Source organism: Saccopteryx bilineata, chromosome 5, assembly GCF_036850765.1.
Source record: "Saccopteryx bilineata isolate mSacBil1 chromosome 5, mSacBil1_pri_phased_curated, whole genome shotgun sequence".
Taxonomy (NCBI): domain Eukaryota; kingdom Metazoa; phylum Chordata; class Mammalia; order Chiroptera; family Emballonuridae; genus Saccopteryx; species Saccopteryx bilineata.
The window spans coordinates 58,825,633-58,843,049 of record NC_089494.1 but is presented as its reverse complement, the minus strand read 5'-3'; the positions used below and the strand labels follow the sequence as shown (position 1 = coordinate 58,843,049).

Below are 17,417 nucleotides of genomic sequence, written 5' to 3'. Positions count from 1 at the left end.
AAAAATACACTAGAATCATACTCCCATATGATTTAAAGTATGAAAAGCACTTGGGACCAGAAATGGGTCACAGTCACATCATCTCTTTAAGATTTATTTTGGGTTAAGCTCAAGCTAGTTGAAAGAAAGTTTAGGCAGAAATCACCACACCTTTAAAATGTTCTCTCTTGTTCTCCTCCTTCTCCTCTCTTTTCCCCCTCTCCCCTCTTTCTTTATTCTTTCTCTTGTGTCTTCTGCCCTTACCCAGTTTAATGAAACTAAGTGCAAAATTGTGTGGTGCTACTATATTAACACATTGCATCTATCCTTCACTAACATTAAACATTACCAAAATACATACATAATAATGAAAACATTCAAATAGTACAGAAAGTATAAAATTAAAAAACTTTACATCTCCACCCTATTGTCTCGTTCCTCAGCAGTCTTCCACTTGGAGAAATAAAAACAAGACCCAGAGTTAGGCTGGGGGTAAAGCCAGGGGGAGTTTCTTTTTTTTTTTTTTTTTTTAAGAGAAGTAAGCCTTTATTTTGTTTCACAAATAAAGCTGGCTGAGCTGGTTGCTTTTTGGAGATTAGTCAAAGAGACCAAATCCCATATCCTCGTCGGACTCCTCCGACTCTTCCTTTGCTTCAACTTTGGCTGGGGCTGCGGCAGCAGCAGGAGCAGCAGTGGTGGCGGCGGCCACAGGGGCAGCAGCCACAAAGGCAGATGGATCAGCCAAGAAGGCCTTGACCTTTTCAGCAAGTGGGAAGGTGTAATCAGTCTCCACAGACAAAGCCAGGACCCGCTTGTACCCATTGATGATAGAATGGGGTACTGATGCAACAGTTGGGTAACCAATCTGCAGACATACACTGGCAACATTGCGGACACCCTCCAGGAAGCGTGAATGCAGAGTTTCCTCTGTGATGTCAAGCACTTCCGGGTTATAGATGCTGCCATTGTCAAACACCTGCTGGATGATCAGCCCAAAGGAGAAGGGAGAGATGTTCAGCATGTTCAGCAGTGTGGCTTCGCTGGCTCCCACTTTGTCTCCAGTCTTAATCAGCTGCACATCACTCAGGATTTCAATGGTGCCCCTGGAGATTTTAGTGGTGATGCCTAACGCCTGGAAGAAGGAGGTCTTCTCGGGCCCCAGACCAGTGTTCTGGGCGGGCACAGTGACTTCACATGGGGCAATGGCACCGGCACGGGCAGCAGCTGGTACCTTATTGGCCAGCCCAGCAGCATGTCCCTGATCTCAGTGAGGTCCTCCTTGGTGAACACAAAGCCCACATTCAGGGGGAGTTTCTTTTTTGCACTTTTTAAAAAAAAATTTTTATTTATTCATTTTAGAGAGGAGAGGGAGAGACAGACAGAGAGGAGAGAGAGACAGAGAGAGAGAAGGGGGGAGGAGCTGGAAGCATCAACTCCCATATGTGCCTTGACCAGGCAAGCCCGGGGTTTCGAACCAGCCACCTCTGCATTTCCAGGTCGACACTTTATCCACAGGTCAGGCCTTTTTTGCACTTTTATAAATTGTGTTCTTTGTGAGTATGTGTGATTTAAAATCATTTTAGTGAGATTTAGAGAGCAAGAGGAGATTAAATGCATGTGCTTAGTCCCCCACCTTGAACCAGAAGCCCTTTTAAAACCATACTTACATTCACACATTTGTTTATTTTACAGAAATGGAGTCATTGAGTACAAATTGTTTGGTTACCTGTGTATGTCTTTAATAAATTTTAGACATCATATCACATTAATAAATTTTTACCTATACTATTATTTTATTTTTTATTTTATTTATTTATTTATTTATTTATTTATTTATTTGTATTTTTCTGAAGCTGGAAACGGGTACAGTCAGACTCCCGCATGCGCTCGACCGGGATCCACCTGGCACGCCCACCAGGGGTTGACGCTCTGCCCACGAGGGGGCGATGCTCTGCCCCTCCGGGCATCGCTCTGTTGCGACCAGAGCCACTCTAGCGCCTGGGGCAGAGGCCAAGGAGCCATACCCAGAGCCTGGGCCATCTTTGCTCCAATGGAGCCTTAGCTGCGGGAGGGGAAGAGAGAGATAGAGAGGAAGGAGAGGGGGAGGGGTGGCGAGGCAGATGGGCGCCTCTCCTGTGTGCCCTGGCGGGGAATCAAACCCGGGACTCCCGCACGCCAGGCTGACGCTCTACCACTGAACCAACGGCCAGGGCCTCCTATACTATTATTTTAAATGTAAATAGTACATAATATAGGGTGGGGCAAAAGTAGGTTTACAGTGGTGAGTACACAAAGCACAGAGTTTATTTTTGTATTATCATTTATTAATTATTTATTATTTTCTATATGAATAACTATAAACCTACTTTTGCCCCACCCTGTATATGGATGTATTTATTTAAACCAGACTCTTATAGTTGGATACTTAGGTTGCTCTTATTATTTTTCTATGATGAACATAGATAGCTTTGGATGATCTACCTAACAGCACATGCTTTCTTATTATATGCTTAATTACTTACTAAGCATAGAGTCCTAAAATTGAAATTGCTTACCAAAGATATGTGTATTTTTAAGGCCTTTTAGTGTACTGGGTACAGTGTACTGCTGTTCTTCCTTTATTTTATTTTATTTTTTTTTTTAGTGAGAGAGAAAGACAGAGAGACAGAGAGAGGGACAGATACGTACAGATAGACAGGAAGGGAGAGTGATGAGAAGCATCAATTTTTTTGTGTGTCACCTTAGTTGTTCATTGATTGCTTTCTCATATGTGCCTTGACCGGGGAAGGTACAGCAGAGCGAGTGACCCCTTGCTCAAACCAATGACCTTGGGCTCAAGCCAGTGACCTTTGAGTTCAAGCCAGTGACCATGGGGTCACATCTATGATCCCATGCTCAAGCAGTGACCCTGCACTCAAGCTGGGGAGCCCGTACTCAAGCCAGTGACCTTTGGGTTTCAACCTGGGTCCTCTGCATCCCAGGCCAATGCTCTATCCTCTGTGACACCTCCTGGTCAGGTTCTTCTTACATTTTTAACTGCAGTCTAGAAGTTAACAATGAATTTAGCTTCTTTTCTAGGGTAGGTCAATACTTCTTTCTTTCTTTTTCTTTTTCTTTTTTATTCAGTGAGAGGAGGAGCAGCAGAGAGACAGACTCCAGCATGCACCTTGACCATGATCTGGCTGGCAAGCCTGTATGGGGAGATGCTCTGCCCATCTGGGGTATTGCTTTGTTGCTTAGAAACCAAGCTATTTTTAGCTCCTGAGGCAGAGGCCATGGAGCCATCCTCAGCACCAGGGGCCAAGTCGCTGGAACAGATCGAGCCATGGCTATGGGAGGGGAAGACAAAGAGAGAGAGAGAGAGAGAGAAGAGGAGGGGTGGGGAAGCAGATGGTCACTTCTCCTGTGTGCCCTGACCGGGAATTGAACTCAGGACATCCACACACTGGGCTGGGATGGGTCACTACCCAACCTGCTTTTATGTCAGTATCTGCCTCATCTTCCAAAGTGGGAGTTCCCAGCATCAGGCTTGTGGGGGTGGAAGCGTAACTCTCTTTCCAAAAACTGTCTTGAGTCACTATCAGCTTTCCTTTCTCCACCCTTTCTGAGTCCATACACATCCTTGAACTTTTTCTTTTTTTAAGAGGTGGAATTCAGCCTAAGGTTTCCACTGGAGTGGAATTGAAAAAAGCCATCTGTTCTAACTCATCCTTGCTTCCAGATTAGAATTTACTCTACTCTTAAATCAGAGCTTTTTTAAGACGAGCTCTTACTTTAAGAGCTAATTTAAGAAATCTTAGCAAATTTAACAATGTAAAAAAAGAGTCTCCACAGTCTTTGAAAACTATTAGCAATAAGAATGGCTACTGTTTTTTAAAAGGTGATAAAACAAATTTGGGACAGTTACTTTGTCAGGAAGATTAATGTGGACTCTCTGACACTGGGCCATTCCCTGTCTGATTTGTCCCCCTTCCCATGTGCACACTAGACGGCTCTCACAGACTTCCTGGGGAATGAAGGAAACCCAGTACCCAGGCCAGTACACACACACACACACACACACACACACCACCACACCAAGGTCTGGCAATGTTCTAAAATGTGTAACATGGTCATATGGCTGGTCAGGGCACTTTCTAGGTTAAACAGCAAAGGAAATATAAAAATAAAATTCCAAAATCTGCTTTAAAATTTACAAAGCACTTTCACATTTCTCGTGTGATCTTATTATATTCCTATTAAGTAGGTAACACGACCCCCTTACACAGATAACAAATCTGAGGTGGATGGAAATTTAAAGCTTCCTCAAGACAAGTATAGGGTTTTCTTCTATTTCAGTACTGTTTCCTCCCTTCAGGTGCTGCTATGCCCAGGGGTCTCACGTGACTGAAATTGTTCTTAGTTTGAGGAGGAAGCAGTAAGATGACCTGATCACTCTCTGGGGTTAGGAATTTTATGTTTCTTCTCATAAAACCCTGGCATTCTGCTTCCCGTCGGGATCATGAACTGTTTGATCACACTCCTGTCTGTACCTGACCTACATGATGGTGTGCAGAAAACGGCTCTTATTTTTCCCTTCTCTACAACTAAAGAGAACGCTAGGATGAAATGTTCCAGTACCACTAGGTCTCAAAGTAGGTTATCTTATATTCAGCTAATGAAGTATTCATCTTCAGGAAATTTCAGATAAACAAAGGTAGTCAGAACTTTGAAAAACAATGTTGTCAAGTCTTAAATGATCCCTCCCAGAAAGGTCTGCTTTCCCTGAAGTGGTTAGAGGCACTAATTTGCTCAGGTTGAGAAGTAGCATCAGCAAGAACCTTGGACTTCAGTCTGGGAAAGTGAAAAAGAGAGAAACCAGATTGCCTTCCAAGAGTATTTTTTGGGGGAGATATGTACATGTTTTTCTATAAAAATCTTCTATACAGTGATTAGGTATCAGGTTCATCCCTAAAAGCTACCAGAACCACACAGACTCTGAAATGGCGCTTTCATCCCCAAGATTCCACTCCCATTCTAATTCCTGCAGAAGCCTTCAGCATAGTGGAGAACTGGGAAATTAAGACTGTGACTCACTAAACCCTGAGGGGGACTGTGGGTGGAGGTGGGCCCTTTAGGTGTTGGTAGCTCTCAATTAAGAGGAAACTTTGCTACTTCTAGGAGATGACCCAGAAAAAATGTGCCATCAAAAACAACAACAGCTGTTCATAAGAGTCCAAAGTATCAAATCAGTGGGTTAGTGATTGAAGGAATTTTCTTTCTAATAAAAATAAATTCCATTTGTGTTTCCTATGAAAGGGACTCTTATACTTCTATTGCTCCATATCCCATTCAGTGTCAGAACTTGTATGGGATATATAGCTGATGCCTAGAAATACCTGTCTCATGAATTAAATAAGGAAGTTAACTGAGATCACTAACATGCCTTGGTGTGGTACATCTTTGCAAAGATAAATTTTGGAAACAAGTGGAGATGATATTGAGAAGTTTGTCTAAAATCGGACGGGGAGATAGGGGTTGGCCAGTGGATTAATCAAGGACATTCACAAAAGAGTAAAGAAGATCAATCTTCAGCAAAATCCTCACCACTAACAAGAAACAAGGGACATATAACCTAACCTCAATGTCCTCATCTATAAAAGCTGGATAATAATAGAAACCAAAATTTAGATTATTATGAGTGTTAAATAAGGAAATGCACACGGAGTGATTAGGAGAGTGCTTGACAAATAGGAGTTGGAAGAATGTAGGCAATGGCTATCAGGTGCATTTATGCAGATAGTTAGACCTCTAGGGGACCCAGAAACAATAGAAAGCTCTTAGACATACAGGGGCTATGGAACCCCCGGAAGCATGATTTAGTCTTGTGTATTATTGTGAATTTTTTAAGGACAAACTAAGAAATATACCCCTCTGAGAAAGCCTGGGCGCTGTGTAAGATCTGGAAACTATGTTATAAGGCTTGGAAATGACCACTTCAGCATGACCTGAAATGAGAAGTGTTACTTTTCCTAACAGCCCAAACACCTGGGGACGTGAACTTGAGTTGTATAAAAAAAATCACTTCAGCTATTATTATTAAGAAACCAAAGGATATACCCAAATGTCAGAGGAAAAAGCAGGGACTCAGATACAAGATGGTTGAGAAGAATTTTGCTCTAGATACATTTATTGTTCCAGTGTCCATCCTGGGATTTCTAGAATAGGGTTCTACTGGGGAGAAGTTTAGTGTAGGGAAGCTAGGGAACTTGTTTCCAAACCTCCTTCTTACAATACCTTACATAGGATTGAGTATTCCACATGGAAAAAAATTGTAGGGGTAGTTATGCCTATAAGTGGGGAGAGGTAGGGTGAGGGTTCTGCTTAATCCACTTTGGAGAACCCACTTTTTCTCAAGCCTTTTAGAACAGTGCCCATATTTGACCATACTTTCTTAGATTAGGTAGTAAAATTAAATTTCTTTGAAAGTATCCACCAAATCTAACCCTGGTCTTCATTTATTTGAAAGCAGATCAATTCTTGCTGTTATTTCTGGAAAAGCATACAATGCTCCTACAACAATGATGACATTCTAAAAGGCAGGGTAGGAAAGAAGAGGCCAAGCCACTGCCTGAGGCTGACTGGTGCCACTAGGGAAGTTGGAATGTGGAAAACAGCTATCACAGACGATCACATTTGGAAAAGGGTTCAGAAAAATTCTGTTTGGGGCTGTTGCATAGTGTACAAACTCACCTAAGTTACCTGTTAGATATGGTCTCTTGGCACTCAGCACTCATTTTCACTTTCTTCTATGGATACCCATCCCCAGTCCACAGGACCAACAGAAGTCGGAAGGCTTAAAGCTGTATTTTCTACTTTTCACTATACACAAAAATCAATACCAGACAAATATAAAGCCAAATGTGAACAATAAAACAATAGAGCTTTCACAAGAAAACATAAGAGATTATGATCTTGGAGTCAGCAAAGATTTCTTAAACTGAACATATACAGAATAAACAAACCATAAAGAAAACCCTCTAAAGAACTGTACTACATAAAAAATTTGAATATCTTCATCAAAGGCACTATTATAATAGTGAGTGAAAAAAAGCCACAGAGTGGCAAAAGATAGTCTCAATACATATGCCCAACAAAGGACTCATTTACAGTAAAGAACTACAAAGCACAACAAGAAAAAAGTCAGACAAACCAATAGAAAATTGGGAGACAGAATTGAACAGGCATTTCATGGCTAAAATACTAAAGGTGAAAACCCCCAGTTTTGGTTAGAATCTACTTTGGAAAACTGGCACTATTTATAATAAGCCCAAACTGGAAACAACCCAAATGTCCGTCTACTGTAGAATGCAGAAATTGTGTTACTTATCCAATGGACTTCTATACATCAATGAAAATGAGAGTACTGTTGCACACAACATGCATAATTCTTACAAATATAATGTTGAGTGAGAAAAGCCAGTCATCAAAAAGTACATACTGTATCATACCACTTTGTATAAGGTTGTTAAGAGACTATTTCTATGCTATTAGAAACCAAGACTGCAGTTACTCTCAGGGAGGATAATGCCTAGAAGAGAGCATGAGTGTGCCAATTACTTCTGGCTCCAAATCTAGGCACTGGTTACATAGTGTGTTCACTTTTTGAAAATTCATCAAGCTGGTTGATTAAGATTTGTACATTTTTCTGTACGTTATAGTTCAATAAAGATAGTTAAAAACAACAACAATTATGCTTAGACTTCCATGCTTATAGGATTGTGTACAGTGTTTGCCAATCAGATATAAGGATGTGAAATTTGGAAGGTAGAAGGAAGTGGAGACTATTTTTACTGCCTGTCAGTTTTCCCTGTTAATTATTGATGTGCTTGCTACATTAGAAGTGATTTTCTTTTCTTTTCTTTTTTGTATTTTTCCGAAGTTGGAAACGGGGAGGCAGTTAGACTCCCGCATGCGCCTGACCGGGACCCACCGGGCATACCCACCAGGGGTGATGCTCCGCCCATCTGAGGCACCACTCTGCTGCAACCAGAGCCATTCTAGCACCTGAGGCAGAGGCCATGGAGCCGTCCTCAGCACCTGGGCCAACTTTGCTCCAATGGAGCCTTGGCTGCAGGAGGGGAAGAGAGAGACAGAGAGGAAGGAGAGAGGGAGGGGTGGAGAAGCAGATGGGTGCTTCTCCTGTGTGCCCTGGCCGGGAATCAAACCTGGGACTCCTGCACACCAGGCAGACGCTCTACCACTGAGCCAGCCAGCCAGGGCTAGAAGTGATTTTTAGTGGCAAGGCTTCCCCTGCCTCGTACTGCTGCCAACTCCACTGTGATTTAAAAATTCACTCCACTTCTGCCATTTAAAAATTATTATTATTATTATTATTATTATTATTATTATTAGAGAGAGACAGACAGACAGATAAGAAGGGAGAGAGATTAGAAGCATCAACTCATAGTTGCAGTACGTTGGTTGTTCATTGATTACTTTCTCATATGTTCCTTGACTGGGAGGCTCCGGCTGAGCCAGTGACTCCTTGCTCAAGCCAGCGATCCTGGGCTTCAAGCCAGTGATCTTTGGGCTCAAGCCACCAACCATAGGGTCATGTTTGTGATCCCATGCTCAAGCCAGCGACCCTATGCTCAAACTGGTGAGCCTGAGCTCAAGCTGGTGAGCCTGTGCTCAAGCCAGTGACCTCTGGGTTTCAAACCTGGGTCCTCAGTATCCCAGGCATATGCTCTATCCTCTGCACCACCACCTGGTCAGGCTAAAAATTATTCTTAAGGCATATTTTGTTCTTTCTTTACAAGTTAAATAATGCCAGTTCCTTGAATTTTTCTCTACATGTTCTGCAGCTCTTCTCATTTGTGGCTATTTAATTAAAGTACAGGGTGGGGCAAGAGTAGGTTTGCAATTGTTCATATGGAAAATAATACAAAAATTAATAAATGATACAAGAATAAACTCTGTGTGTTGCGTACTCCCAACCATAAACCCACGTTGGCCCCACCCTGTACTCATATAAGGACTGCCTATTCTGGTAGGATTAACTGTACCTTTCTTTTGGTTCTACTCCCAGGTTCACACTTGCTTATCTAACCAAAGCCCAACTGTGCTGACTCAAGATTAGCTTATGGTCCAAGCCCAGTATCATGTTATTATTTGCTCAAACTTCCCATGGATTGAGATAGACTTGTAGAAGACTGAGAAATAATACTTGTCAGCCATAAGCAAGAGTTTTTACTTAGCTTTCTAATACAGAACAATATCTAATATGACAGCTTATAAACAATGAGAATCATCAGCCTAAGAAAAAATTAGTTAATAGTTGAAGAGAGATTACTGAATCGTGAAACTGAACAGTTAGAAGGGACTTTAGAAATAGTCTAGATATACCAGGAAATTGAAGCTCAGATATTTATACAGGCATCTAGTCAATGCTTATTCTGAATACTCTTGCTACTCAAGGGGTAGCCCTCTGACCAGCAGCATCAGAACTACCTGAGAGCTTGTTAGAAATGCAGAATGTTAGGGCTCTCTCTTCAGGAGCCACCAAATTAGAACCTGTATTTTAATCAGACTTCCATGTGATTTGTATGCATGTTAAAATTAAAAAAATATATAGGCAAAAGTACCCGAGTTTCTTGTTCTACTATATAAAATTTTGCCTAAGTTATATTACAGAGAAAACCTGATCTCCTTTGGGCAAGACCTGTATTATTACAGGTCTTGGTCTATTAGATTGTTTGAATAGTTGGATTAAAGAAAAAGAAAAACTCTCCATTGTTCTCTGAGAAAAGAGGGATCTATTTGAGCTGTGCTAATTTTTAATGCACCCATTCAGATTTTAATCCGCTAGAAAAATTAATAGCCTATTTGGTGGTAGCATGTCTTGCAAAAATAAGTGCAATAAAGTGAAAGTATTTAAATGGATATTTAAACTACGCAGCCATCAGTGATTTAGTTTTCAATTACACTAAGGTAATTACCCTAGAATCCACCTCATTCACCCTTCCGTGAGAAAATGCTGGAGTTGCCGATGCTTTCGGGCAATGACTGATCTCCACTCCTTGTTGGCCAGGACCTGAATTCATTTACTTGAAGCAGTTTAGGGTGTATGCTAGGAATATAAATGATGGAAACACCCTTTGTGATCCTTCTTACAAAGGAAGCAGCATCACTATTAAGGATGGGTATGATGCCACAGGCCCAGCGGCTCAGATTGGGGAAGATTCACATGGCAGGCTGATCTGGCCTGCGAGAGAAGGGTGGGATGGGTGAAGGAGTGCTCCACAGCTGGGCTCTTCTTATAACTGGTTCTAAAAGTTCGCATGTAGAGGAGGGCTTCTGGGGTGCTGGGAATATTCTGTTTCTTGATTCAGTTGCTGGTTACATGGGTGTATTCAGTTTATGAAAATTCACTGAACTGTTCACTTATGATAAACACACTTTTCTATATGTATGTTATACTGCACATACAAAAAATTAAAAGTGTAGAATGTTAGAGTTGCATAGGAGTAGATTTCTGTCCTCCTTTCCTACTATTTAGATATAGGTGGTCTGTTTCCCCTACTTTGAGAAACACTGCACAGAGCAATCAGAGAAAGTTGATGGGCAAGCTTTACTCACCCACCATATTCATAGAGGTGGACAAGTACAACCAAATAAGTAATAATGCCCAATGCAGGGCACACTGTGTTCTAGATGCTACACAAATACATCCTGCTGGTCTTCATAACATCCTTGGGAGGACAATATATTTCTTTAAATTTTAAATTATGACATTCTATATTCTATTAGTTTCAGGTATAAGGCATAGTAGTTAGACATTTATATAACTTACAAACTGATCCCCCTTGGGAGGACAATATTACTTCTATTTCATAGATGAGGCAAATGGTACCCACAGAGAAGGTTGAGTTGAGTCTTTGTCAAATGTCTTGGGTCCAAAATCTATCTTATTTTCACCAGTGCCAGTGCTGAAAGAGCAAGTAAGTCACAAGACTAGCCCAAGGGAGTGAGAGAGGACAGAAAAGGAACACAAGACTATTTGCCAAGGAAGTAGACAGTCATTAGGGAAGATTGCAAATAGGCACCCACAGTTGTTTTTCTTTTTTAGCATCTTCTGAAAAGTAGATGGCATTTTCTCAGAGACAATGCCCTAAGGCTAAACCCATGAGACCTCCAAGCACCTGAGGAGAGTCCTGGACCATGTCCCAGACTTGGCAGAACATCACTATTGTCTTGTGAATGTTTGAAACATACAGATTCACTGGCTCCACCCTAGATATCCAGATTCAGTACATTTGGGGTGAGGCCTGAAAAGCTCTTGAAGAATCACGCCAGGTAATTCTAATGATTAGCTGGATTTGGGAACCACTACCATAGACACCCTGACCACATGAGAGAGAGTCAGATCTGGATTTAACATTGGTGGTTGTTCATCACAAGCCAACAAGTTTATAGCAAAAGGCCCATTGTAGTGTGCTCTCACTCAGATTAGATAATGTAACCAGATGCCATGCCAAAAAATAAAGCAGAATAATACGATTGCAAGGTAAAGGCCTGCATCTGTTGTATCCCAGGCATTACACTTAGCTGGAGTTCCTCCCTCTAAAAGGTTATTTTAAAAAAATACTATAAAAATAAAACATAAACAGTAAAGTGATTAATATCTCAGATCTTAATCCCAAATCCTTGGTCTCTAGGCCAGGTGTGGCCAATAGTTTTTGCTCCCGGGCCAGAGTAGAAAAAAACCTTTTTTCATGGGCCAGATGAAATATTAAAATTAAAAAAAAGTTAAATACAAAAATGATTCATTTAAGTAAACAAAATTTTATTATGTAATTTGTTTATGAATAAATGAGTGAAAAAATTTTAATATAAAATATTATTTTAATAAAAATATAATTATAGGCCCTGGCCGGTTGGCTCAGCGGTAGAGCGTCGGCCTAGCGTGCGGAGGACCCGGGTTCGATTCCCGGCCAGGGCACACAGGAGAAGCGCCCATTTGCTTCTCCACCCCTCCACCGCGCTTTCCCTCTCTGTCTCTCTCTTCCCCTCCCGCAGCCAAGGCTCCATTGGAGCAAAGATGGCCCGGGCACTGGGGATGGCTCTGTGGCCTCTGCCCCAGGCGCTAGAGTGGCTCTGGTCGCAACATGGCGACGCCCAGGATGGGCAGAGCATCACCCCCTGGTGGGCAGAGCGTCGCCCCTGGTGGGCATGCCGGGTGGATCCCGGTCGGGCGCATGCGGGAGTCTGTCTGACTGTCTCTCCCTGTTTCCAGCTTCAGAAAAATGAAAAAAAAAATATATATATATATATATAATTATATACTGTATAAATACCCAAACTATATTGCAATCAATCAAAACAATATTTAATTAATAGAATGAGCTTGAAGGGGTTATATCACAAATAAAATAATTATTTCGTTTTACAAACAGCCTGGACACGTTTTCAGTTATCAAATGCAGCTATTGTCTATGGTACAATGCCATTTGATTCAGCACACTTGACCACAAAAATAATGAATTGTTTGACCTTGGGAGTGCACTGGCAAACTCTGCCTAAAAGAATGTGGGTTTCACATCACCGCTAAATGTCAAACAGTTCATATTGAGTACAAATGAGTACAAAAGTTGTAAATCTTTATAATGGAATTTTTTTAAAAAAAATAAAGAAGTATCACGAATCCATTTGACCCATTATTGGAAGTTAACCCTAGATTAGTCACACGCAGAATTCTTTTCCGCATATCACTATCTTCTTAAATATCTCAATTTCCAATAATCAAAGATGCTTCTGCTTTTGAGTATATGAGATTTTAAAGTAGCAAAGAATATTAAAAATTTAATCATGGGCTGCATAAACTCATTACACGGGCTGTATGTTGGCCATGCCTGGTCTAGGCTGTTTTTAGTTTAGATGTTTGAGAATTTTGAAACAAATGAAAATTGGTTTTATGGGGGGAAAAATTTTTTTTATTAAGTGAGAGGAAGATAGGCAGAGACAGACTTCTGCTAGTGCCCCTAGTGGGATCTACCCAGCAAGCCCCCTACAGGGCGATGCTCTGCCCATCCCAGGCATTGCTTCCATTGCTCAGCAACTGAGCTATTCTTAGCACCTGAGGTAGAGGCCATGGAACCAACTTGCTCCAATTGAGCATGGCTGCAGGAGAAGAAGAGAGAGAGAGAGAAGTGAGACAGAGAGGGGTAGAAAAGCAGATGGTCACTTCTCCTGTGTGCCCTGACTGGGAATCAAACCAGGCACATTCACATGCCGGGCTGATGCTTTATCACTGAACCAACTGGCCAGGGCGAGGTTTTGCAAAATTAAAGAAGATAGTATTGCAAAGCTAAGAAGATTCAAGGACACTCCCCATCCTCCCCAACCTGAACTGGTTTATTCTAGATTTAAACTATGACCTTGAACTACCCAGACTTTCATTTGACCCCCTGTTCAGTGGTGAAAGTACAGAGGTGATTATGTACAGTCAATAATGTCCCTAACTCATCTATCAACTAAAATAAATAGCTAAAACTGATAAGTTGATAAAGTGCTTTTTTTTTTTTAATTGGAGAGTTAATAACTTACTCTAAAGTAGACTTTAATTACTGGATCTTGCTAACAACTGACATATGAATTAATTACCTTAAATCACTGCCAAGTTTAATCCCTGTACAAGTTTAAAAAAGAACTACACAGCACTCAAACTAGAGGAAATATTAATGATATATGATAGAACACAATTAAATCTATTATTCCTCAGTATCAATAGGGAAAAAATGCAGGGAGCAGTGAAATAAGCCTAGAACTGGAGGTAACTGAGTTTACAAAAACCATTTTAAATAAAACACGTTCTCATCCTAAGCTGTTTTCTCATTTGGGGAAACAACTCTTGTGTCTCATTTGTAAGATCAGTGTTGTTTTAGTTCTTTCTACATGAGGAAGTAGGTAAAGAGATCTTTTAGCCAAGAAATACATTCTGGGCCAAAACACTACAGAGATGATTAATCCCCATGAATTTTATAAATGATTATTCTGAATAAAAAGAGAAAAATGAGGACAGAAAACGGGAATTAGAACACATAGCCAGAGATTAAGGAAACCCTTTGTGTCCCCAGTTTCCTAGTTTATTTAGATTTCTTTTTCCTGTGTAAGTGAAATACTACTAATGAAAAAGAATGCATTTAGCTGCAAGTATTTTTCTAAATGGCTCTAGGGAACAAAACAATTGTAAAAATAGATTTTATTCTGGAATTTTTTATTTAAAAGAGTCACAGTAACGTAATATATGAACTATTTATTCAACCTATTAGAAAAGAAATTATAGATTTCAGAAAAGAAGTATTTTAAAAACTCATACACCTCACATTTATGGTTGACTGATTTTTGACAAAAGTTCCAAAATAATCCAAAGGGGAAAAAAGTCTTTTTAACAAATGGTTAGCAACAGCTGTATATCACATGCAAAAGGATAAAATTGGAACATTACCTCACAACAAATATAAAAATTAACACACAATGGGACAAAGACCTAAATGTAAGAGATAAAACTAAAAAACTTTAGAAGAAAACATAGGCATAAACATTTGTGACTTTAGATTAGCCAGCGATTTCTTTGATATGACACCAAAAGCACAAGCAACAAAAAAAAACATAAACTTGACATCAGCAAAATTAAAACGTTTGTGCTTTAAAAGACATCAGCAAGACACCTACAGAATGAGAGAAAATATTTGCAAATCAAATATGAGATTTACATCCGGAATATATAAAGAATTCCAACAACTCAATAAGGTAAGGCAAATAACCTAACTGAAAAATGGGTATAGGATTTGAATAGACATTTTTCCAAAGAAGATATACAATGGCTAATAAACACATGAAAAGGTGCAAAACATCATTAACCTTCAGGAAATTGTCAATCAAAATCACAATGAGATATCACTACACACCCACTAGGTTGGCTACAATAAAAAAGACAAGGTCCTGGCCAGTTGGATCAGCGGTAGGGTCCCAGGTTTGGTTTCTGGTCAAGGCACACAGGAGAAGTGACCATCTGCTTCATGCCTTTCCCTCTTCCTCTCTCTCTCTCTCTCTCTCTCTCTCTCTCTCTCTCTTCCCCTCCTGTGGCCATGGCTCAATTGGTCGAGTGCATTAGCCCCAGGCACTGAGGATGGCTCTATGTAGCCTCCACCTCAGGCACTAAAAATAACTTGGTTATGAGCATGGTCCAAGATGGGCGAACATTAGCTCCAGACGGGGTTGGTGGTGGATCCCTGTCAAGGCACATGCAGGAGTCTGTCTCTCTATCTCCCCTCCTTTCACTTAAAAAAAAAAAAAAGGATAGATAATAACAAGTGTTAGTGAGGAAGTGGAGACATTGGAGCTTTCATTGCTAGTGGAAATGTAAAAGGATGCAGCCATTAGGAAAACAGTCTGGCAGTTTCTCAAAAGGCTAAACTGATGATCCAGCAATTTCTGTTTTAGGTATATAGTCTCAGATAAATGAAAACATATGTCCACACAAAAACTTGTATACAAACGTTCATAGCGGCATCATTCATAACATCTAAAAAGTAAAAAACAGCCCAACTTTCATCAACTGATAAGTGGATAAATAAAATGTGCTATATCTATACAATGAAATATTATTCAGCAATAAAAAGTACTGATACATGTTGAAACATAAACGAACCTTGATCGTCTATGCTTTCTCTTTTTCTCCCAAGGCAATCATAGACTTATAGAAACAAATATTGATAGGCAGGTGGTATAAGATTAAAGCAGCTTAAATATGTAGGTAAAACAGATATGCACCCAAACCTACAGCCAACTTTGGGTAAGAGAGAAATAAAATTTTGTGTGTTTTAAAAAACCTCCACCTTATTTAAATCTAGTTAAAGAGATTTACAGATAGTTTATCTAGTCTAGGATTTTTCAGCTCTTTAGTGTTATTGATTACTTTGAGTTGGATAATTCTTTGTTTTGGAGAGCTGTCCTATGCATTGTAGGATGCTACAGAATCCCTGGCCACCTCTAGTTGTGATAACCAAAAATGTCTTTAGACATTTCTGAATGTCCCCTGGGGGTAGGGATGGGGGCAAAGTCTCTCCTCCCCCCACTAGTTGAGGACCACTGATTTAATCTAGTGTTTCCTAAAATGTGTGTCTTAGATTATTCATTTTGTACATTGCTGCAACAACAACAACAAAAAAGGCTTTCACAGTTTAGTAAGTTTGCAAATCAGTAAGCTAAATGAATTCTCCTTCCCGAACCCCACGTATTACATCAGTATTAGTACCTGAACAGAAAAGTGAAATGACTCACCTTGTATTGCTTCAGCAACAACCTAATCATAGCTCTGAGTCAAGAATTTGAGTCTTTTCCAGCCTAGATGGATGCTCTCTTTTGACAGTTTCAGAAACCAAGACTTCCACCTCTCAAATGGATCTCCACTGTGGTAGGCAATTAGACAAGACCAGAGCAAGGATGATAGGCCAAGTACAGAAGGTCACTATGGTGGAAAGTCCCAGGTGCCTAACAAAGGGCAAAACTGGGAAAACAAGGACCTCACTCCCGGGTAATCTTCCCCCCCCCCCCCACAACATAGCATATCGCTGGTCATGCAGTTTAGACCCCTTGGCCTTTCATATTGCTGGTCATGTGGTTTGGACCCCTTGGCCTCTCATATCGCTGGTCATGCAGTTTAGACCGCTTGGCCTCTCATATTGCTGGTCATGTGGTTAGGACCCTCCCCGACCTCTCTTCCCTGGCATGTTGCTAGTCATGTAGGGTAGACCCCCCTAGAAGAAGAACAAACAAGGGGGCCATAGAATAGCCCTTAAGTATTAAGCCTCCAGGACAATGAGGTTCTGACCTATATCAAATACATCTAGGCCTTAGCTGTGTTTCAGCTCCAGGCCCAGAAAAGCAGCAAAACCAGATAAATGGTAGTATAGTTGACCTCAGGACTAGCGGCATTTATTAATGACCCCCTGCACTGGTACCTATGATTCAGTGGAGACCACAACCCTGAAAGAACATATCTGGAGAGCTGATGAATATTCTATTAGGATCCACCCATAGGACTTCCCCTAAAATTTTAGCCCTTAAAAGCCCTTATGAAGGACCTAGCAAGTTCTCCCCCTTAGAATCTTGCCTGCACCTTCCCCCTCCCCCTCTTCTTCACCTCTTCCCCCATGTGAGTTGCCTTTAACTTTCTCTCTCCTAAGCTCCAAGGCCCTTCTTTTGACTCTGTATCTTGTTTCCTGAATCCATTTCTTCTATGTCTCAATTCTTCTATCTCTGTGACTTTTTAAAAAATTTTTACATATTGTTTGAGTCTTGGCTCTGAACGCTTTCTTAGTCAGAACTGAAGTACTGAGGTTGTTGGACTGAAGTCTGATACCTGGTGCCATTCTCATGGCCAACACACCAAA

General features: G+C 40.7%; 1 pseudogene; it reads right to left on the bottom strand.

Annotated features, from left to right (window-relative positions):
* Nucleotides 1-487: 487 nt before the first annotated feature.
* LOC136306477 (large ribosomal subunit protein uL10 pseudogene) lies at nucleotides 488-6,755 on the bottom strand (annotated as a pseudogene).
* Between the last annotated feature and the right edge of the window lie 10,662 nt (nucleotides 6,756-17,417).